Source organism: Mauremys mutica, chromosome 1 (assembly GCF_020497125.1).
Source record: "Mauremys mutica isolate MM-2020 ecotype Southern chromosome 1, ASM2049712v1, whole genome shotgun sequence".
NCBI lineage: Eukaryota > Metazoa > Chordata > Testudines > Geoemydidae > Mauremys > Mauremys mutica.
In genome coordinates, this window is record NC_059072.1 from 40,245,954 (window position 1) to 40,258,924 (window position 12,971).

Here is a 12,971-nt window from a genome sequence, read left to right on the forward strand (position 1 = left end):
TTGGCCAAGGAAGGAATACAAGGTCAGGGTCCTTAGTATCCAAATATTGCTCTTTAAACTGATCTATTCAGCTAACTTAAAATGATTTATTTTAGCAAGGCGTTAGAGTGCCAGTGTCAGGTCCAAGTTGGCCTCATTGAGGTTTTTATGTAAGTAAGCTTCTACAAAACCTAACTACAACAGAAGCGTTTTCACTTTTAAAAATTCCAAGAGAACCAGTTATTTTTAAACACACTAACATTCCCCTGCAGTATTTGCAAGCCGAACCTGACAACATAACAAAGCCTACACGTAAAATTTTTAAACAAAAAAACTGAATACTTGATATTTTTTGTTCAAATAAAAGGAAGAAACAACAAGTATATTAGGGAGTGGGGGGGAGAGAAGAGGATTAAATCATCTAAGGTCCTGATCCTGCAGACATTTATGCATGTGCTCAACTTTTATTAATTGGGTAATACCATTGAACTTGACAGAACTAGTCACTAAGAAATAATTAAGCATGTGTATTTAAAGCTTCAGAACCTAAGGAATTTAGGCTTGTTGTTTATTTTAGGTATGTTTAACCAACTGTACATTGGAATATACTCATTCTAGTTCTGTAAAATTGATGGGCACTTACACAAGAGGCAATGCCAAACTACACCATAATATTCATTACATGCCTTCAGAATTTTCTGCTTGAAGAAGGGAAAGGGGAAGAGGAAAGTGATAGTGATATAAGGTCAGCAATTAGTTTACTATCATTTAATGTTGCCATTAAATGTTTGTTGGCAATGCTTCAAATGTTGCAAAACATAAATTATGCTTGGCACAGTAAAAAAAATTTTACTTGAGAATTCAATATTTTTAAAACACCAAATGGCACAATAGTCTAAATATCATTATTTCAACCTTATAGGCATTTAGGTTTGTTCAAATTTCCAATACATAAGGGCTTATTTGTTTGCTATAGAGCTATCAGAATCAATAAGAGTGATTTCTCCTTTGTCACCACCTAGGGTGACCAGATGACAAAGATGAAATATCAGGATGTGGGGGGGGGAAGGGAGGGCGGTGGAGGGAGGGAAAAAAGCCAGTGGCGGGGGAAAAAGACCACCACCGGAGCGCCCCCCGCCGCCAGAACCTGGACTGGAGCAGTTCACAGGGTGAGTGCTGGGGGCCACCCCCTCCATCCAGGCTTGTGCTGCCATACAGCTGACCCGCACAAGTCTGGGAGGGAGGAGGAATGCCATATGCTTGGGGAAGAGGCGGGGCCAGGGCAGGGATTTGGGGAGGGATCCAATGGGGGAAAAAGGGGGCAGGGCTGCGGGGGCAAGAGCCCCTTCAGGCTCTGCCTGTGCCGGAGCGGAGGGCAAAATTGCTTGTTTGTCCAGTGCCCCGACCGAACATTGGTCGGGACACGGGGCAAACAAGCAAATATCAGGACAGTCCCGATAAAATCAGGACGTCTGGTCACCCTATCACCACCACAGTTTTTAAAGAAAGTAAGAGCATGAATCCTTTCCTTTCCTCAGCCTCAAAGGTTAAGATCCAAACAAGTTTCAACATACTGGCCTCAAGTCATTGGGACTTAAACAAATTCTTGAAACATGATGGTAACTCAACTGTAAGAAATTCTGGTGGATTTTGTTTGTGTCTTTTTGGACAAACTTCCTAAAAGTTAATCCAAGTTTATAAATAGATTTTAGGCCTTGATCCAACTCCCACTGATGTCAAGGGAAAGATTCACTGGGGGGCTAGATCATCCTCTTAAATCACTATCTTCTTAGATTTCATAGATTTTAAGACATTAACCCTTGTTTTGTTACATTTGCTATGTGCATTTTCTAAAAAGTAAAACTATATTGCTTGTCACTCTCCAGTATGCATTCTAACATTAAACAGCCAAAATCAAGGACTGTTCAGTTAAGTTTCAAAAGAAACTACTGGAAAACTTAAGGAACAGATTCAGCAAAGCAGTGAAACAAACTGTTACAACCAAACTCACTGTGCAGAAAAATCTGTACTAAAGTAGCTTCTGGGTGGGAAAATAATTCATTTCAGTGTGCATGAACATTTACTAGGATAATTCTGTTTGGAGCAATATTTCCCAAATTATGGGAAAGTCTTCTTATATTGCCTTTCCCAAGTTGGTAGCAATCTCAGGATAACTGACAGGTCTGTTAATTAGCACATTTCTAATAGATTGTCAGAGTGTTCAATCAAAGTTCTGGATGGGAGCTTTTTACTACTGTACAATATGACTCCAGCTATGCAGAATTAATTGGTGATCCTAGTGCAGGTTCTTGTGGGCATTTCTGGATTACAAAAATTGATTGTATAGAGGGCTTCAGTGTCCAGAAATACCATTTCACAAACAGTGCTTTCACTTTAGTTTTTGTGTTACTTTAAATGCTCTTTTCTTGAGTAGAGAACACTACTCTGAATTCTAATTCATACTACTCAAGTTAAAATCCCATAAAGCCCTTCAGATACACAAATATTCATAAGGGCTGAGGTCACGGGTGGTAGGCCTAGAATTAGACTTCCTCTGCTAGCTTTGTTTTGGCTTGTGGTTGCAGGCATGCTCTCTGTTCCATTCTAGGGAGCAGGGGCAGTACTGAAATTTACAAGAAGTTGGCGCTCTCCCAGTTGAAGAGGAATGCAGAGTAGAAGGATGGCCCCATATGCATAGGTAATTACACACACAGCCCCCTAAATTCATTATTAATGAGTCACCCACCTGATTTATCTACAGCATGGTACACAATTCTCATCCCAGAAGGGTAATGAAAGGAGAAAAAGGAATAAATTCTTAAATTCAACTTTGGCCCTGACAACCTTAGTGTCCCTTTGCACCAACAGTAGAGGAATCCGAAGTAAATCCTAGATCTTAACCCCTTCATACTTCTAACCCAACTTTAAACTGGACATAAATAAGGAAATTGATAACATTTATCTTGGATGTGTTACCTGTTAAATGCCATATGCAGTTTAGAATAAATTAAGAAAATCTTTGTCAGAAGCAACAGAATCATCACACTGAAGGAAACAACACAATTACAGGGGTTTTTAGTGTTTCAGCAAAAGTTACTTTAAAAAAAACGTTATGGATAGCACCATAGTACTCTAGCACACAATAAACGGACTAATAATTTTTGCCAACAGATTGACAAGCCGTAATGTGACAGTTTATCTTTTGGATATTTGTCCCCAATCTTTGGTTAACCCACAAGTTACTTTAATGATTCATCATAGCCTGCCATAAAAACTGACATTACAGAAAGCTCAAAAGTAGGTACTGCAGAGACAGTAATTTGAATTACAGCATAACCAAGCACAGCAAAGATTTTACACAATTCCAATGCAAACAGTATATGAGTCACAAACCATACAGAGTTGGAGTTTCATTTGCCTATAGTGCATGTAAGTAACATTTTTTTTTAAAGACCAGTTTGGAGAGAAAGTTTAAAGCAGTCTAACAAAATAAAACAAGGTGTTTGCATTAAAATCCAAATCAGCTTCTGAATTGAAGCTAGTGGTCTGAAGAACTCAAGTGTCAAAATGGCTCTTAACCAAGTGCTATCCACACAAGAGAGAATGGGTTACAATTATTCCTGCCGTGAAACGGTAATTACAAAACTCGAGGATAATAACGAACTATAAATCCAGTGCTATATACTAGACTATTGGAGCTAAAAATCTCTCTGGACAAGAGGATGCTTCTCACATTTCTGCTTAAGATCACAAAAGGTGTTTTTTTTTAAATTCTCTTACATAAAAATTGTGTTTAACTCTCACACGCTGGGTTTGATACAATCACAATCCACGCAGCTCGCTACATCGGCATTTAGAAAAGGGCCGTTTTCAGATTTGTTTAGATTGCAAGGGTAACAAGCGCAATCAACGTTCAACGCGACACAGCCTACGAAGCCCTGGGGTTTGCCTTAATGAAAGCCATATGCCGTTCAGAGCGAGAGAAGAACAAGCTCCAAAGCTTATTTTAAAGTTTCTGACTCTTTCGATCCCAGGTAGAGGAGAGATTCAAACTGGGTCTGATCTGAGAGCGCTCTGCGCGTTTTGTTTCATGCCTTGGTTCTCCCGTTCCCTCGGAGGTTAACCACATGCTGACTAGGCAACAGTGGAAGTTGCCATACAGGCAATTAGGAGGCAGAGCTTTCAAGAGGGGAAACTAATTTATTAGTCTGAGATTTGTATATCCTTCCCCCTCACACAAACAAGCTCGAAAGGGCCCGGCTGCCTTCAACAGGTGGAGCCACCGTGGGGAACAATCCCCAGGGCAGAGGGAGGGGGAGAATCAAACTTACCCAAGTTGGAGAGCAGGGCTGGGCAGCGCCTTTGCCCCCTGCTGCTCGGCCGCCGATCCCAGCTCAGGCTGCCGCGGCTGCGGCTCCGGCTCCTCCCATCTCGCAGCAGCTCAGCCAAGCAACCCCCCGAGCCAGCGCGCAGCGACAGCAGCCAACTCGCTGCCCATTTCCTGAGCAGCCGCCCGGGAAAAGGAGAGAGAGCGAAAGGAACCACCCAGAGCCCAATTAATCATCACATGATGAGCTTGAGCCTCCGCCTCCACCTACGCGCGCCTGCTGCCTGCGCCGGGGAGCCAGAGGAGCGGCGAGGGAGAGACACACCTGTAGGCGCTGCACATATCCGCCGTCCGCACCCGGCGAGACAGGAAGCTGAAAAAACAGCCCAGGGAAAGGGGGGGAGACGGGCTCGTCTTCCCACTGTCCTTCTCCTCCTCCTCCTCCGTTCCCACCCCCTGCCCCTGCCTCTGCTCCGGATCCGCTTGCACACGCCTCTCCTCCCGGGAAAGCCAGCCAGACAACAACTAGTCACCCATCCTCTTCCTCCCGCCCCCCTTCCTCAGCGAAGCAGCCAGCCGGGGCTGGCCTGTTACCGGGGGGGCCAGGGGCTTGGCTTGCGGGCAGCGCGCCTGGCGCTAAATGTCCCCGTGGAGAAGGGCTGGCGCTGGGGGCCAGGGCTGCGGTTAATGATCCCGAGCCCGGGGGATGCAGGAGGGGGTAGGGCTGGGGCCGGTGATCTCGTGCCCGGGGGCTGCAGGGGGGCGGCTGGGGCCGGTGATCCCGAGCCCGGGGGCTGCAGGGGGGCGGCTGGGGCCGGTGATCCCGAGCCCGGGGGCTGCAAGAGGGGGCAGGGGCCGGTGATCCCGTGCCCGGGGGCTGCAGGAGGGGGCTGGGGCCGGTGATCCCGAGCCCGGGGGCTGCAGGAGGGGGCAGGACTGGGGCCGGTGATCCCGATCCCGGGGGGCTGCAGGAGGGGGCAGGGCTGGGGCCGGTGATCTCGTGCCCGGGGGCTGCAGGGGGGCGGCTGGGGCCGGTGATCCCGAGCCCGGGGGCTGCAGGAGGGGGCAGGGCTGCGGTTAATGATCCCGAGCCCGGGGGCTGCAGGAGGGGGTAGGGCTGGGGCCGGTGATCCCGAGCCCGGGGGCTGCAGGAGGGGGCAGGGCTGGGGCCGGTGATCCCGAGCCCGGGGGCTGCAGGAGGGGGCAGGGCTGGGGCCGGTGATCCCGTGCCCGGGGGCTGCAGGAGGGGGCAGGGCTGGGGCCGGTGATCCCGAGCCAGGGGGCTGCAGGAGGGGGCAGGGGCTAATGGTGGTGCTCAGAGATCGGAGGTATTGTGCGCTGTGCTGCTGGCGGGGCGCGGAGACGGTAGAAGCAGCTTAGTCTCTCTGGCCGCGGTTGGTCCCGGCGGGCGGAAGGCAGCGGGTTCCCACGGCTTCCCTGGCCGATGCCGAGGGGCGTTGGGATGGGGGAGCTAACTGCTTCTTGCGCGTTGAAAAGTGCATTGGGGTGGCCGGGGGCCAGCCGCGAGCCGGCCGGGCTATGGAGCGGAGCCGCTGCCCGCTTCGCTTTAACGCGCCTTCCCCACGGGCAGAGGGGAGAGTGGTGCCGTGCAACCTAGGAGCTGCCCGCCAAGCTGGGCTGCAGTCGCCTGCCCGGCAGGGAGAAGCTCCCCCGGCTCGTCAGAGCCCAGCTGCTCGCCAACCAGGGCCGGGAAGAGCAAAGCTCTGGAGCGTCGGCTGCACCTAGTAGAGCAGCCTGGCCCAGTGGGTGACAATGGAACAGGCTCTCCCTCTGAAATGTGAACTTTGCCCGCTGCCCGGGGGTTGGGCAGAAACTTGCCACAGTCTAACACGTGCCCTAGGGCTATGTTCTGCTCACAAGGGCTCTTCTAAGCTAAGCAGGATCGAGTTGGGTCAAGGCGGGGATGGGAGATCTCCCAGCCTGACCAGTAAGAAATGGACTTGGTCCATTTTTTTCCCTCTTGTGAAAAGTGCTGAGAGCCCGGAAGGGCTTAAGAGTTTTGCCTATTTAAGATGTTTAATCATGTTTATTACAGAAGTGCCTGAGGGCCCACCAAAAACAGGGCCCCATGCTAGGCATGCTACCAACACAAAGTAGTGCCCAAAGAAGACAAAGGCAAACAGGTTGAGGGAAAGGCTAAAACCAGGGGCGGCTCCAGGCCCCAGCACGCCAAGCCACTGGGGGCGCTCTGCTGGTCGCCGCGAGGCAGAAGGCAGCCTGCCTGCCGTGCTTGGGGTGGCAAAATACCTAGAGCCGCCCCTGGCTAAAACACACAAGCAGAGTGAGCAATGTGCTGGCAATAAACAGCATGTTAGTTCCACAAATCTTTGTGGGGGGAGGAGGAAGTTACTTAGGAGGAAATAAGCTTTATTTGACTGGATTATGAGTAACAGAGAAGAGGCTAATTACCATGAGACAAGCCCAGTATAAGGACAGATGCAATAGCCACCAGGCCAGGGTCTTGCAACCCTAAGGGGAGTGTGGAAGGAGTTGCCCACTTCTCATCCTTTTCCTACCATAATGTCAATAGAGCATCTCTTTCTCCCAGAGGGTTCCCTGCTAGAGCCCATCTCATCGTCCAAGAGCTCCGCATGGAATTCCAACCCCCTTTGTTCCTTTTCTAACTGTGCCTTTCTTAGTGAGCCTCCAACAGGGTCTGTTCTCCCTTTCTCGGCTTTTCCTGTGGCCTTGTTTCTATCACTGCTTTCTCAATCACCGTCCCCTTAAATAAGCCTGCTGGCAAGGCCTCTGGATTGTTCAGACAACTTCTCATCCTATGCCTGGTTTGAGTGCCTCCTGTGCCTCCCCCATCTGCTGGTGCTCTACTGCCATCAAAACCCCTTCTGCTTCTAGCAGGGGAGTGGGGCTGTTTTGTGTCCCCACAGTACATTGTTCCAGCCCTGGTTTTGTGGAATTTCCTGCCACCTGAAACATAGCTACCTGCCGTTTGAACCCTTGGCAGCATTGCTTGTTATGCTCCAATTCCACCATTGTCCAAACCAAATCCTGCTCTAGCTTTGCTGCTTGCCTTATAATTTTCTGCCAGGAGACATTTACTTCTGCCAGCTTCTGGTTAGCTTCTTGCAGATGTTCCTCCAAGCAGTGAAGACATGTCAGAGTTTCTTCTCTAGTTTCCTCAGCATCCTCCAGGCAATCTAACACGTCCCTCCAATCCTCTTCTATGTGCCCATAACGGCTGAGCATTACTGACCAACACTCCAGGACCTTGAATATGTTTCTTCTCTGCTGGCTCAGGTACTGTCCTCTGCTGCATCAGGGCTGGGAATCCTTGCCAGTCTCTGCCCAGAATCATGGGCCATGGAAGGCTCCTCACTACTCTGATTTTTATTCAGCCTTGTACTTCTAACTCCACCACAGCCATTGGGTACACTCGAGTCTCTCCATACACAAATGATATGTGGACTGACAGCTGCTGGTTTATCTGACCAGATGAAGTCCACTTCCACAGATAAAGAGTTTGCCCACAACCCAAGCCCACTAACCTGTTCGACGGCACTACATGTGGTGGGGTTTGATCAGTTTAAGGAGCATCCCAAGCCACAAGCCTGGTTATGAACAACAGCCCACATAGTCACACTCCATCAGGGGACAGTCTTGTCTCATATGTCACGATCAGTCACATCTCCCAGCTACCTCCCAAAGTGCTTCCATTGGGCTTGGGGAAAGACTGGGGTGCCAATAGCTCTTCTGGACCTCAAAACTTAGAGCCACCCAGGAACTTCTCCCCTTGTAATCTCCTCCAGCCTCTGGAGACCAGGGTTTTACATCTTCCTGTCTTTATGGTGTGATCTTCTCACACCATAAAGTGATGGTCAGATCTGCCACATCTGCCTCTAACTAGGCCTCTGATCGTTCCACTGCAGTGCTGGTAGAAACTTTGGGCCTTGGCTGGCAGAACCGGCAAAAATTGTTCTAGGATGATTTAACCCACAGTTCTCACTATAGAATTCATCTCTGGCCATAGCCCATGCAATGGCAGGCGTTGGAATCACTGAGATACCTCCCTGGACCATACTTCTCATACTGCTTATACCACTACAACTTATTTATGTGAATTTAGGAGTAAAAAAGTAATACTTCTTACGGAAAGAGTGTTACGTGCTTTTACTGTAGAGGTTAGCCAAAACTTGGGGGTCTTGTGGGCTTTTTCCATTAGGAAGAGAAATTGGTGATGGAGTCTGGTGTTTCTTTGGTGCAATCCTGCTACTTTACAAAGAATGCACAAAGTCCTGTTTCCCTGAACACAATAGGAATCAAACAATAGGAGACAGTTTCTTTGCTCATATTTCCAAGCCTCTTTGAGCCACCAAGCAGTCCAAAAAGCTCGCTCTCTCTTCAGGCTTTTCTCAGGACCTTGTTCAGGCTGTTCCTTTAGCTTTTCTGCCCCTGCTATCTTCTCTCTCAGCTACTCTGGTTCTTTCTGCCTCTCTTTCGCAGATGTACAAAACAATAGCCAGCAGAAATCCCTCTGCTAACATGGGTCATGCCCGAGCCTTTGTTTTGGGTGGCGACATAGGTATACTAGCACATACCAAGTCTCAGATTGAAAGGAGATCTGGGGGAAGTATTTTCTAGAGAGACCAGACCTGATCTGAGGTTCTCCTCAGAGTCAGTTGGGGAAGCACTGAGACTTGGAGGAGGCTGTAGAAAATGCCAGTGAGGCCTGGAGTTAGCAAACAACTACTGAGCACTGTGCAACTTTTGTGTATATTCCTCTGCAATGTTAGCTCTTTGCCAGTCTTCCTTGAGATATAAGGTTTCCAAAACTCTTTCTAGCTGTTAGTATGGAAAAATCATAGAAGATTCCAGCTGCTTCATCTTGATTAATGAAGTACAGATTACACTGCACTAACAGCATACAGGTTTGTCCTTTGTATTCCTGACTTTTCTTTTAGTATTGCTGTTACCCATCCCTTTTTCTCCTGTGATTTAAGTTGATGGACAAGTTTAATAAACAATATTACAAATGATATTTTTGTTTTACTTTGTATTTTCCCCGGAGAAAAGGAATCCCATACTTTACTGTAAAGAACCTTTTTTTTTTCTGTCCTCAATAATCTGTGCTTCTGCTGTTTGTTTATTTTAAGGGTGTCCAAAGTCCAGGACCAGCACTATAGTCAATAGTGCAGTTGAAATATTCATACAGTGAGCTTTCTGCACACCAGCTACAACAGAGTGTAACAGCTCAGTGTACAACCACCTGTAGCCATCTGCCCCTGTTCCCATGAGTTAAAAGGGAACAGAGGCAGAAGATGGGCCAGCACAAACTGGAAAGAGTGGAACATGGGAAATAGCAAGAGAATTGTAAGTGAGAAACAGAGAGCTGTGAAGAGGCAAATAAGGCCTCCTTTCAGATTGCCTTATTGCGATCCTGTCATGCCTCCTACAATGACAGGCATATTATCTAAGCAATACTATAGGACCAAGTGCAGTGTGTGGTTATACCAGATACCTGAATACCTCTAGTATGTTTGATTTCTAATAACCAAGAAGTATAGATGTTCTACACTTCTACAAGAAGTACAGTGATTATCATTAAGAAGTCAACATTTGCCAACCACAGCTATTTCCTATTCTAAGCATAAGGAAATTATGATAACTATAAGCAAAGGATGTCTTTTTTAATAGCAGTCGCTGTACAGCAAAGTGTGTTATTAGTTATCTAGCATGTTTAGCGATGAGGTGAATCCACTTTTTTGGACTTGTGGAATACTGAAGAGTTTGTCTTTGTTACTCAGTGAATCTCAAATACTGCAGGGATGGAGACTAGTGGAAAGGAGTTTAGGGCTGGAGCTAGAATAGCAGGAAGGAGTATCAACAAGTATGAGGCTTCGTTGTAGCTGGGAACTGCGTCATACTTGAAATGGCTGCCAATACCTGGGGCAATGATGTATTTTAAGTGTTGAGGATTCAGCATATTTTAAAGGGTGTTTATATCTAGTCTTTTTTTTTAAGTTGAAAAATAGTTTTAAGTACTACAACTGCTCCTGAATCTCCTGCCAAAATTTGTGACTTTACAATCACAGTTTTCTATTTTTTAAAAAGTTTGTTTTTCTGTCCCCTGTTGCTGTGTGAAAGACTCACATAAATGGGGGCCATCTGGTCCCGAGCTGACCGCACAGGAAAACTGACCTTAATTAAGGTGCTGACAAATACAGCAACAAAATGAAAAAAAAAGAAACATTTTGTTTCTCTAATCATTTAATGTTAGTTGCTTTGGGCATTATTTGCAACAATAGTAGATTAAAATAAAATAAAACTTGTCTGAAATTTTTTTTGTTTGTGTCCTTTTAAGTGTTTTTAATTCTCTGGCTTAGTGTATTGTCCTACTCTAGTGGCTGGTACTCAAGCAGAATAAGGCCATCATATTGCAAACACTTACACATGTGCTTAACTTTAAATACATTTTGGAGTACAAATTGGAGTACTCTTATGTGTCTATAGATACACACATGTAAGGGCTTGTCTTCACTACCAGGGAGATCAACACTGCAGCAATTGATGCAACGGGTCTAGTGAAGACCCGCTTAATCGACGGCAGAGCGCTCTCCAGAGACGGTACTCCAGTTCCCCAAGAAGAGTAAGGTAAGTCGACCAGAGAGTGCTTCAGTGCAGTTAAGACATTGGGGTAAATTGACCTAAACTACATCGACTTCAGCTATGTTGTTCATGTAGCTGGAGTAGCGTAACTTAGGTTGACTTAACTAAATAGTGAAGACAAGCCCTAAGTGTTGGCAGAGTTGGGTCCTATGAGCCTACTACTGCTACCAACTTATGGAGTTGTCCCTTTAACTCAAGTGGTAGAGCCTGTGGTTTTGTTACTGAAGGTAAAATCTACACTGTCAACTGATAAGAGTGGTTGCTGTGTAGTAAAATTTGTTTACAGACTCAGCTTCACTGAATATGAAGACCTTTAAACAGCACATGAATACTTTGCGTCGGTCTTCATTGCAGAGGATGTGAGGGAGATTTCCACTCCTGAGCGATTCTTTTTAGGTGACAAATCTAAGGATCTGTCCCAGGCTGAGGTGTTAATAGAGGAGGTTTTGGAACAAATTGATAAATTAAACAGTAAGAAGTTACCAGGACTGGATGGTATTCACCTAAGAGTTCTGAAGGAACTGATATATGACATTGCAGAACTACTAACTGTGGTATGTAACCAATCACTTTAAATCAGCTTCTGAACCACATGACTGCAGGATCACCAATTTTTTTAAAAGGCTGCAGAGGTGATTCTGGCAATTACAGGCCAGTAAGCCTAACTTCAATACCAGGCAAATCGGTTGAAACTATAATAAAGAACAGAATTATCGGAGACATAGATGAACATGATTTGTTGGGGAAGAGTCAATACAGTTTTTGTAAAAGGAAATCATGCCTCACCAATCTATAAGAATTCTTTGGGGGAGGGGCCAACAAATATGGACGAAGGTGATCCCTTGGATATAGTGTACCTGGACTTTCAGAAAGCCTTTGACAAGGTCCCTCACCAAAGGATCTTAAGCAAAGTAGGCAGTCATGAAATAAGAGGGACAGTCCTCTCGGGGATCAGTAATTGGTTAAAATATGGGAAACGAAGGGTAGAAATAAATGGTCATTTCAGAATGGAGAGAAGTAAATAGTAGTGTCTCCCAGGGATCTGTATTGGGACCAGAGCTCTTCACTATATTCATAAATGATCTGAAAATAGGGATAAACAGTGAAGTGGTAAGATTTCCAGATGATACAAAATTACTCAGGCTAGTTAAGTCCAAAGCAGACTGCAAGACGTTACAAAGAGATCTCACAACACTGGGTGACTGAACAACAAAATGGCAGAAGAAATCCAAAGTTGATAAATGTACATTGGAAAACATAATCCTATCTATACATACAAAATTCACTGTTTCCTCTCAAGAAAGAGATTGTGGAGTCACTGTGGATAGTTCTCTGAAAACTTCCATTCAATGTGCAATGGCAGTCAAAAAAGTTAACGGAATATTAGGAACCATTAGAAAAGGGATAGATAAGACAATATATATCATAATGCTACTACATAAATTGATGGTATGTCCACACCTTGAATACTATATGCAGTTCTGATCATCCTAACTCAAAAAAGATATATTAGAATTGGGATGAGTACAGAGAAGGGCAACAAAAATCATTAGGTGTATGGAACATCTTCCATATGAGGAGAGATTAAAAAGACTGGACAAGAAATGACTAAGGGGGAATGATAGTGGTCTATAAAATCATGAATAGTGTAGAAAGGGTGAAAAAGAAAGTGTTATTTACTCCTCATAACACAAGAAGTGGTGGTCACCCATTGAACTCAACAGGTAGCAGGTTTAAAACAAACAAAAGGAAGTACTTCTTCACACAATGCACGGTCAACCTGTGGAATTCATTACCAGGCTAACAAAACTGCAACTGCCTTAAAAGAAAAATAAGAAGTTTATGGCGGTCTATCAATAGCTATTAGCCAAAATGATCAGGGATGCAACCCTATGCTCTGGGTGTCCCTAACCTCTGACTGCCTGAAGCTGTGTGTGAACAACAGGAGATGGATCACTTTATAGTTGCTCTGTTCTGTTCATTCCCTCTGAAGTGCGTGGCATGGGCCAGACAGGATACTGGG

At 45.9% G+C, this 12,971-nt stretch overlaps 1 protein-coding gene across 1 annotated transcript in view; it reads right to left on the reverse strand.

Moving 5' to 3' along the window:
• PLXNB2 (plexin B2) overlaps positions 1 to 4,555 on the reverse strand; it is a 335,252-nt gene extending 330,697 nt beyond the window's left edge. The window contains exon 1 of the mRNA XM_045031102.1: positions 4,311 to 4,555. The gene's annotated coding sequence lies outside the window, so the exon portion shown is untranslated. The remainder of the gene's footprint in view (positions 1 to 4,310) is intronic.
• Positions 4,556 to 12,971: the final 8,416 nt, after the last annotated feature.